This window comes from Ambystoma mexicanum, chromosome 9 (genome assembly GCF_040938575.1).
Source record: "Ambystoma mexicanum isolate Mex_15411 chromosome 9, UKY_AmexF1_1, whole genome shotgun sequence".
In the NCBI taxonomy this organism is placed as follows: domain Eukaryota; kingdom Metazoa; phylum Chordata; class Amphibia; order Caudata; family Ambystomatidae; genus Ambystoma; species Ambystoma mexicanum.
Window position 1 is genome coordinate 587,301,035 of NC_090931.1, and position 8,538 is coordinate 587,309,572.

Sequence of the window (8,538 nt, forward strand, 5' to 3'; positions counted from 1 at the left end):
CAATAGGATGGGTGCCCTCTCCTCTTTTTCCAGGGGTTAGAATTGTTGGGGGTAATGTTTTGAGACCAACCTCCTTGTGTCTGTCAGCAGAAGATGCATTTCTTGAACACGTGCAATGATGTCCGTGACACTATTCTGAACCATGTGCGTTAGACGCACCTGATTATTAAGCACATTAGTGCCCTGCATAATCTGACCATATGTGTTTAATGGATATTTGCTTATTTTAAGAGCAGCATTTAAGTAGGGTATGCTTCCTGGCTACTATACAGTTAGATCTGCAAGAAGCTTGGGTTGGGCCCTAACTAAAAGTTGAACAATCCTGTAACTTGTACAATACTGTAACTTGTACGTCTGGATCAGAGACTTGGGTCAAGCCCACTGTGTCTCTGGCCAGCCCTGATGGGGCAATTTGAAAGATTCCTCACACCAGTTGTGTCCAACGGAGAGCAACCTATCCTTCCCATCTCCCGTTCATCTCCTACTTAATTTAAGACAACCATGCTCGTATAGAGCTGTACGATCTCTATTCTGAACTCTATGCGGTACCGACTGCCCTGTTGCCGTGATGGGCCAGATCAATTTGTTTGAAATCCTCTTGAAAGTTGCATTAGTCATGCCTTCCATCTCTGTTTGGGGGTTGGGTGCCAGGTTGTTCTAACACGCTACATCCTTCACTTCAGTCGTTTGGCACTACTTGTTTAAGTGAACGCCATCCATTCGGCTGTACATTTTCTTTACACAGCATCTGTTACGTCCATCACCTTTCTGAGTGTTACTCCTAAAATGTCTTGTCTTGGAAAATCGCAAACGCCTAGCCCTGAAGGAATATTGATCCCATCTCTTGCTTTCTTAAGAATGCATTAGTTGGTAGTATATAACAGGAATTTCATTACGAAGTCTCTAGCACGCCAGGTGGTCCATTTGGGGTACTCTGTCCAGCCCAATGACTGCTGCATAAGCATCTTGACGTCAAAAAACACGCATGGCTCGAGATCTGACCCGTCCAAACCCACAATCGTCCCTTTTTGGGTTTATATTTTCTGTCCTAATAAGTGCCTGATTTCTGAACAATTTTGCGACCTCCTACAGCTGTCTTCCTTTTTGTTTGTCTTGCTGAAACTCCTGGATCGACCTTTTGTGCTACCTACACGGTTTCAAAATGTGGTCCTTGCCTGTGAGAATAAAAACATTAACTTGAATGATATACACTGGCTTGTTGTGTAGGTACAGGGCTGGCAGGTGGCTTGTGTAGGACTGGGCCCATCTTGGCTGGCGCGCAATTGTTGCTGCACATTGAAGCTGCTATAGTGGCAGTATCCATAAAATAGACTGCTTACACTTGTGAAATTTTAGTTACAATGTGCCTTCACTTTTGCTAACTGACACGGTCTGCTTTAAAGTCCCACTTCTATTCACTGAGTACACCCCTCTATGGTTTCTAGCTTAACGAAGCACACGATGTTCAAGGATAATGAAAAAACTGAGCATATCTGAGCTAGCTTCTTGACGTTCCTCTCCTGCTTTACTACTGATACCTTCTGTGCACCGCTAATTGGACTCTCCCCACCACACTCAAACGTTAATAGTTTGAGGTCAGTTAATGCTTAGCCTGCTAGACTGCCTACCTGCTGACAGTCGCTTGTCGAAGTATGGCCACTGTATTCCCGATAGCTGTCCAATATACACCATCTCAACCCAGTCATTGTGCCACTCGACTCTCCACCTTATAAGCGGCTTGCTGCCTACTTTTTTTTAAATCTGCTATATTACCTTTTTGTAACTCCTTTGTGACTAAAAGGTTGTTTCCCTGTATGTATACAAATTAATGTATACATAATTTAAACTATAACACTTTGGCTTTATGATTCCTCACTGATGTTAGATTTTTCCAGTGTATTCTTGTATTACCACTATGCGATCCCAAAACCACTATATAAGCATGTTAAAAATGGTGTTTGGGTGGACACCTGAATTTCCAGAAGGAATGCTGTTTTTCAATCTCCTGCATCTATGTAGCGATTGAGTAAAGTATTTCTAGCAAAACTTACCAGAAATTGAAGTTCAGTGTTTTTTTTACCTGAAGAAAGTCTCACATCGCCAATCGCTTGTGCAGTTCTCTCCTTCTAGTTTCCATTCCAGTATTCTCTCATAGGGAGCTCACGCACATGATTGGTCTTCAGTACAGGGAGGACTGTCCGAGCCCTTCTGCATCATTGTTCTCATAGTGCCCCTCTCAATTCCCTTTTTAATGGTACTCTGACTTTTATCTCTGTGGCCGCACATAGACTTGATGGTGCTTGCCTTGAGGGTTGGTTTGTAGGGCCTCCCAATGCCTGTGAGTTGGTTTGAGGCAAGGCTGATGTGCGTAGCTGCAACAGATGTTTTAACTGACTCCACCAGGTGGTAGTCTTACTCTGTCGTGTCTGGCTATGGAAACCTCCAGGATTACGACTTCTACTCCTGGAAACCAGAGTCCCTGCGTAGTGCCAAGATTATCCCATCTGACTTGGGTGAGCATACTGATCCTTCTTGAAGCTCTTACTCCTGCCCAGACTGGCCACCTGCCTGCAGCAGATGCCCCAGTGAGGTATCCTGAGGGGCTTCATGTATCTATTTGAAACCACTCATATTTTGAACAAAGTACAATGGAAAAACAAATTGAAAAAATGGGTACGTTATATCCATGATATTTTCGGTATTTGGCAAGGCACAAGAGTCACTGGATGAATTCATGTTATACATCAGCAACATACCCCCACATATTCAATTCACCTCGGAAATTGGGGATCCTGGCATACATTATCTGGACATCAACGTCAATGTATACAATCAGCAGATTACAACTTCTTTGTTCACTAAACCTACGGACAGAAACAATTTACTGCATTGCATGAGCTTTCACCCACAGAATACTTTAAAGAACTTACCATACTGGCACATTTTGTACTTAAAAAAAGAATCATAAGCGACCAAAGAGAATGTGAGCAAGAACTAGAGAAACTGAGCAGAAGACTGGAGGAACAAGGGTATCCAGATGAAGACTTGCAAGCAGCAATGGATTAACTATCCACCAAAACGAGAGCAAGCACTCTCATTCCGAAAAGCAAACCACAAGCACCAGCACTTGTATATGTGTCAAAATTCTCCTCTCAGAGTATGCTGATTAAAAGATGTATTAACAAACATTGGTCAATACTCAAAAATGATGAAAGAACTAAAAACATATTTCTTGACAAACCTACGTTTGCATATCAGAGATCACAAGCAAATCTCTAAGATTACTTGAACAGCAGGGATAAAACAAGAAGAGTCAAACCCAAGAAAGTAGGAACTCAACCCCTGCTTAAATTGCAGCAACTACAATAACATTATAAAAGGTGGAATAGTCTTACATCCCTATACTGGAGAAAAGATAGCCATAAGATGTTTTGCAACTTGCAACACAGAAAACTGCATTTATTGCATACATTGTCCATGAGGACTATACTACGTAGGTGAAACGGGCCGTAAATTGAGAATTTGCATGAACGAACATAAATCATGTATACGCAACAACGCTAATTCAGCAGTTGCAAGACATTCTAATGAGCAGAAACACAATGTCTCGCAGATAAAATTTCAAGTTCTAGAAACTCTCGAGACACACAGATATGAAGAAAATAAGACAACAAAAGGAAGCTTATTGGGTTGATCGATTAGAAGCACTGTCTCCACGAGGAATCGATGAGGAACTTGACCTTAACTGTTTTTTTATAATAACACTTCCCTGAACATAGTCACCATGACCCATTAGAACTGTTCAACCAACCCATTTAGCAAATTATATAAGTTTCTACATCCCACATGAAAGAAATGTGCTACAAATTTGGCATAAAATGTAACAAAGCAGACATTTGAATGACATCACAAGCTGCCTCCACCGTTGAGAACCAAGTGTGAGCCTGAATGTATTAAGAATTAATTTTTAATTACATTATTGGGGACTGAACGAAAACCTCAACATATTTTTATAGTCCTGTTATTTATTTCTGAATTAGTATTCAAACAATTGAAATTTACTTAAAGTATAAGTAATAATCATCACCACACAACATTCCTTAACTCAGAAAATTGCATTATCTGACAACAGACTGTATGTTACAGCTTCACCCCCAAGTACCTTATATAAGTTGAAACCGCTTACAAAGCTACTAATACAACAATATATTTCATACAACTAGCATTCAATATTAGGATTACAAACTAGACATGTCCTTTTGGCGCGCCAAATTGGTTAGCCAAGATCATCTTTGCAATATATATATATATATATACACACACACACACATACATCATAGGCCATCAGACCTTCATAATTGTTCAGAAATAACTGACATATACTTATTACACACAGTAAGCAACTTTTAACTATCTTCCCACACCAACATCCGCGAGTCGGCCATATTGGTACCCAAAACGTTGCCTTGACAACGTAAAGAATCGCGGTCTCGCACACCACTGTGTGAGACAGCAGCAGCTGAACTCGACACTCTGCGCAAGCGACTCGCTTAAGGTAAGAAATTAATAAACATTTAAGCATGCCTCTGCAGCCCCACATTAAAAAAATACAAGCAGTATTTATAAGGTGCACTAATGTGCTATATTCGTTCTCTTGTAGCACCAAATGAATCGATCTGTTTAGATTTTCCCGCATTGGGATCTACACGGCAGACAGGTTAGTAAACACTAGGTAACGGCGGCACTAAATCCATCATAAATCACTATACTAACACCGAAGGCGTGTAATCCATGATGCAGCATGACAAAGGAATTGTTACAACACATTAACACACCGATATAAAGGGAACAGAATACACACTTATGCACGCTTAGGAAAAACGACAATCCCAAAATCCTCTAAGCAAGCAGTGTTAATTTCAATATCTTGAGCTCACTAAATAGATTTGCATGTACATAAAGGAGCACAGTGCGATGGGCACAAGTTAAATGGAAGTTGAACTTTGATGAATATTAAGAGAAAGTGAATTTATTATGCCTTTTTGTTTCTTTCCTTTTTTGTTTCTTTTTTTGTGTTACTTGTCTCTTTACTTGTGGGGGCCCTGCATTGCACATAATCATTTGTTTGCATTACTTTGTTTTACTTTTTCTGATGAATTACTTACTGAATTAACCAATGAATGGTACTGGCCCAAATGAATTGACCTAAATGAAATTGTATAACGCAGTATCACAGTATTTACACTGTACATATAACCCGGCTCTGAGGAAGGAATTGTTCTGAAATGCATGAGCCACAGGGTTACTGTTTGCCTTAACTTCAGGATTAGCCTAATTGGTGAAGTGGAAACGATTATCATGAGATTACTAAACATTTTTTGGATAAATAAAAGAATTTGAAATCCGCTACAATTGACTCAGAATCAATACGAGAACGCTAGAAGATTGTTCTAACCCAAAGTGGGTATCAAGGGCGTGCAGCCCACACCGAAGGCTAATCAGCCTAGGTCTTGCTTTTTTTTTATCCTGAGGCGCTGCCCATACCCTCCAGTTCGTTCAAGCTGGGCCGACGCCCTCTAGCAACTTAAACTTCAAGCTGTTGTAGCCCCTGATTTTGTTTTCTTTTATTTTCTTCCCTGTCCCGGGAAGCCTAGTATTAAAAATACTCTGGACCAGGAAATGGCGAAACACAAGGACACCACCCCACCCGCACAGTCCACCTGCTCAGGTGAGGTGAGGTGCACTCAGCAACCTGCAATGGAAAGGTTAGTACAGGAGATGGACCACAATACTGAGTTCCTTGATGCTAATAAGGCACAGTACAGCTAGGGAAGTTTAGTTACCCTTGTGGGTTTTTATATGAAACATTGTTACATTTTTTAAGCCAGCAAAATCTCCTTTCTTCATACCAGCGCCATACTATTCAGTTTTCCTGTTCAGCGTTGAATGCTTTCATCAGAGTAATAGCTAACCATTGCACAAACCCATCAATAAAGTAACTTAAAGCAAGTTCCTTTATAAACTCTGCCTTAGGGCCCCATACTTTCCTCCTCAACCTCCCGCTTCATCATAGCCCATTGCCGGCTTTACACCCTCTGAAACCACTTAGCAACTGCAGTCTGCTCTAACCCAAAACCAGTTGTCATGGTCACATAACATTTCACGCTACACACAGTACCTTTTGGTCCTGTGTTATCAGGTCAGTCCTGGATCCGGATTGCCCTTACCACCGACAGAGGACCCAGTACCAGGTCCGGCGGAGGAACCAGAGCCGGTCCCGGCGGGAAGCCCCCCGAACAAGAGAAGACAGATCCACCCAGACCCGCCTTCTCAGCCCTCGCGGCCAGCGCGGCCTTTACCCACGTCCCCATCCCTGGGGATGACACGGGAACAGACACGGCCACGACGGGTACCGACAACGACGATGGCCGTGGCGACGGGACGGAGCTCCCATCACCAGCCCGGGCCTCCCCATCCGATTGAGATTGGATCTTTCCACGCAATGATCGCCAGGGCATTCGAGCTTTTTCAGCTCTGCCCCGAGGAGAAGAAGAAAGAAGGTTTCCTTAACCAACGGCGCGAGGCCAGGAGGAAGTCAGGCCTCGCCGTGCCTCTGCTGGATGACATCTGGGATGAGGGTCTCACCCTTCTCAAGAACCCTTATACGACGCCTGCCAAGAAGGATCGGTACGACAAGAAGTTCCGGGTCCCCAACGCGGCCCCTCTGTGCCTTAGGGCACAACCTACCCTGGACTCGGTCGTCCCAGCGGCGGCCAAGAAGAAAGCGAGGGGGGGGCGTCGGTCTGAACCTCAAATTCCCTGCCGGACGGCGAAGGGAAGAAGCTGGATGCAATTGGACGACGAGTTATCTCGTCGTCGTCGGCGGCAACAACGATTAAGGCGGCCAACACCCTCGCGATCGTGGCCCGCTATGACAGGGAGTTATGGTTCAAGATCGCCCCCCTGTTGGACTTCCTACCGGATGACAAGAGGGCCGAGGCCCTGGAGATCCTGCAAGAAGGCGAAGTGGCGTCGGACCACGCCATTACGGTGGCAACAGACATTGTTGACACCGGTTTCCGCCAGCTATGTAACAGCGTTTGCCTTAGACGACGAGGTTGGCTCAAGGCGACGGATTTCCGCAAGGATGTGCAAGCCAAGGTGCTGCACATGCCGTTCGATGGGAACAACCTGTTTGGCAAAACAGTGGATGAGTCCCTCCAAGCCATCAAGGCGGACACAGAGACTGCAAGGGCCCTAGGCGTTCTCCGGCAACGAAGGCAGTTCTTTCGGAGCGCCGGAGGCAAGCAGGGTGCCTCCAAGGGATTCGGCGGTGACTCCTCTACGTTACCGCCAAGCGGCCCGCTCCTCATCGCAGGAAGCCTATAGAGGATGAGGCAAGTCAGGGGGGGGCCCCGCCGTTGTCGCCAGGGAGGCCAAGGCGGCGAGGCGTCCGCCAAGCAAGATTGAACCAACAGCGGGGTCGGGCCCCCACCAAAGCACCCCGGTGGGAGGCTGGCTGGCGAAGTTCGTCAGTGTGTGGGAGTCCATCTCCACCGACCGTTGGGTGCTGGACGCCCTGGCCCAGGGGCATGCCCTCAAATTTCTAAAAAAGTGCCCCCGCATTCCACCTGTGGTCAGGAAGGAAAATCACGTCTCAACTACTCTTGGAGGTGAGGGCGTTGCTCAGAAAAGGTGCCATCGAGCTCATCCCAATGAGGCTTCGGGGCGCCGGAGTATACTCAAGGTACGTCCGAGTAAAAAAGAAGACAGGAGGATGGCGCTCCATCCTGGACCTGTGACGGCTGAACAAATACATCAAGACAATTTCCTGTCGTTGTTGGATTTGGAGGATGCATACTTCGACATCCCCATTCTGAAAGGTTTGTGGTCCAAGGACGGCACTACCAGTTCAAGGCCCTCCCGTACGGATTGAAGTCTGCACCCAGGGTGTTCACCAAGTGCCTCGCACCGGTGGCGGCGCGGCTGCACCTGCAGGGGATCCACGTCTACCCCTACCTGGACGACTGGCTCATCCGAGCAGGGACAAGGGAGCTCGCCGTGGATCACACAGCAAAGACCATCCAGCTGCTCTCAGACCTGGGATTCTCCATCAACTTTCCCAAATCCCACCTGGTCCTGTCGCAAGTCGCACTGTTTCTGGGAGCAAAGCTCGACACAGTGGCGCGCTTGGCCTCACCGTCGGAAGAAAGGACGAAGGCCATCCTGGGCAAGGTGCAGCGCCTGCTGGCCACGGACGTGGCCAGGGTGAGGTTCATCAAGTCCCTCCTCGGGATGATGTCGTCCTGCATATATCTTGTGCGCCTGTGCAGGCTTCGGATGCGCCCTCTGCAAGAGTTCCTCGACTCCCGCTGGATCCAAGCGACGGGCAGCTTCGAGGACGGGATTCCGCTCGACGAGACCTTCCGACGAGCGATCCGGTGGTGGGGTACCCGCGCTCATCTGACGGCGGGCACAGACTTTCAGACCCCATCCCACCAGATAACGATGATGACGGATGCCTCCCTGGAAGGGTGG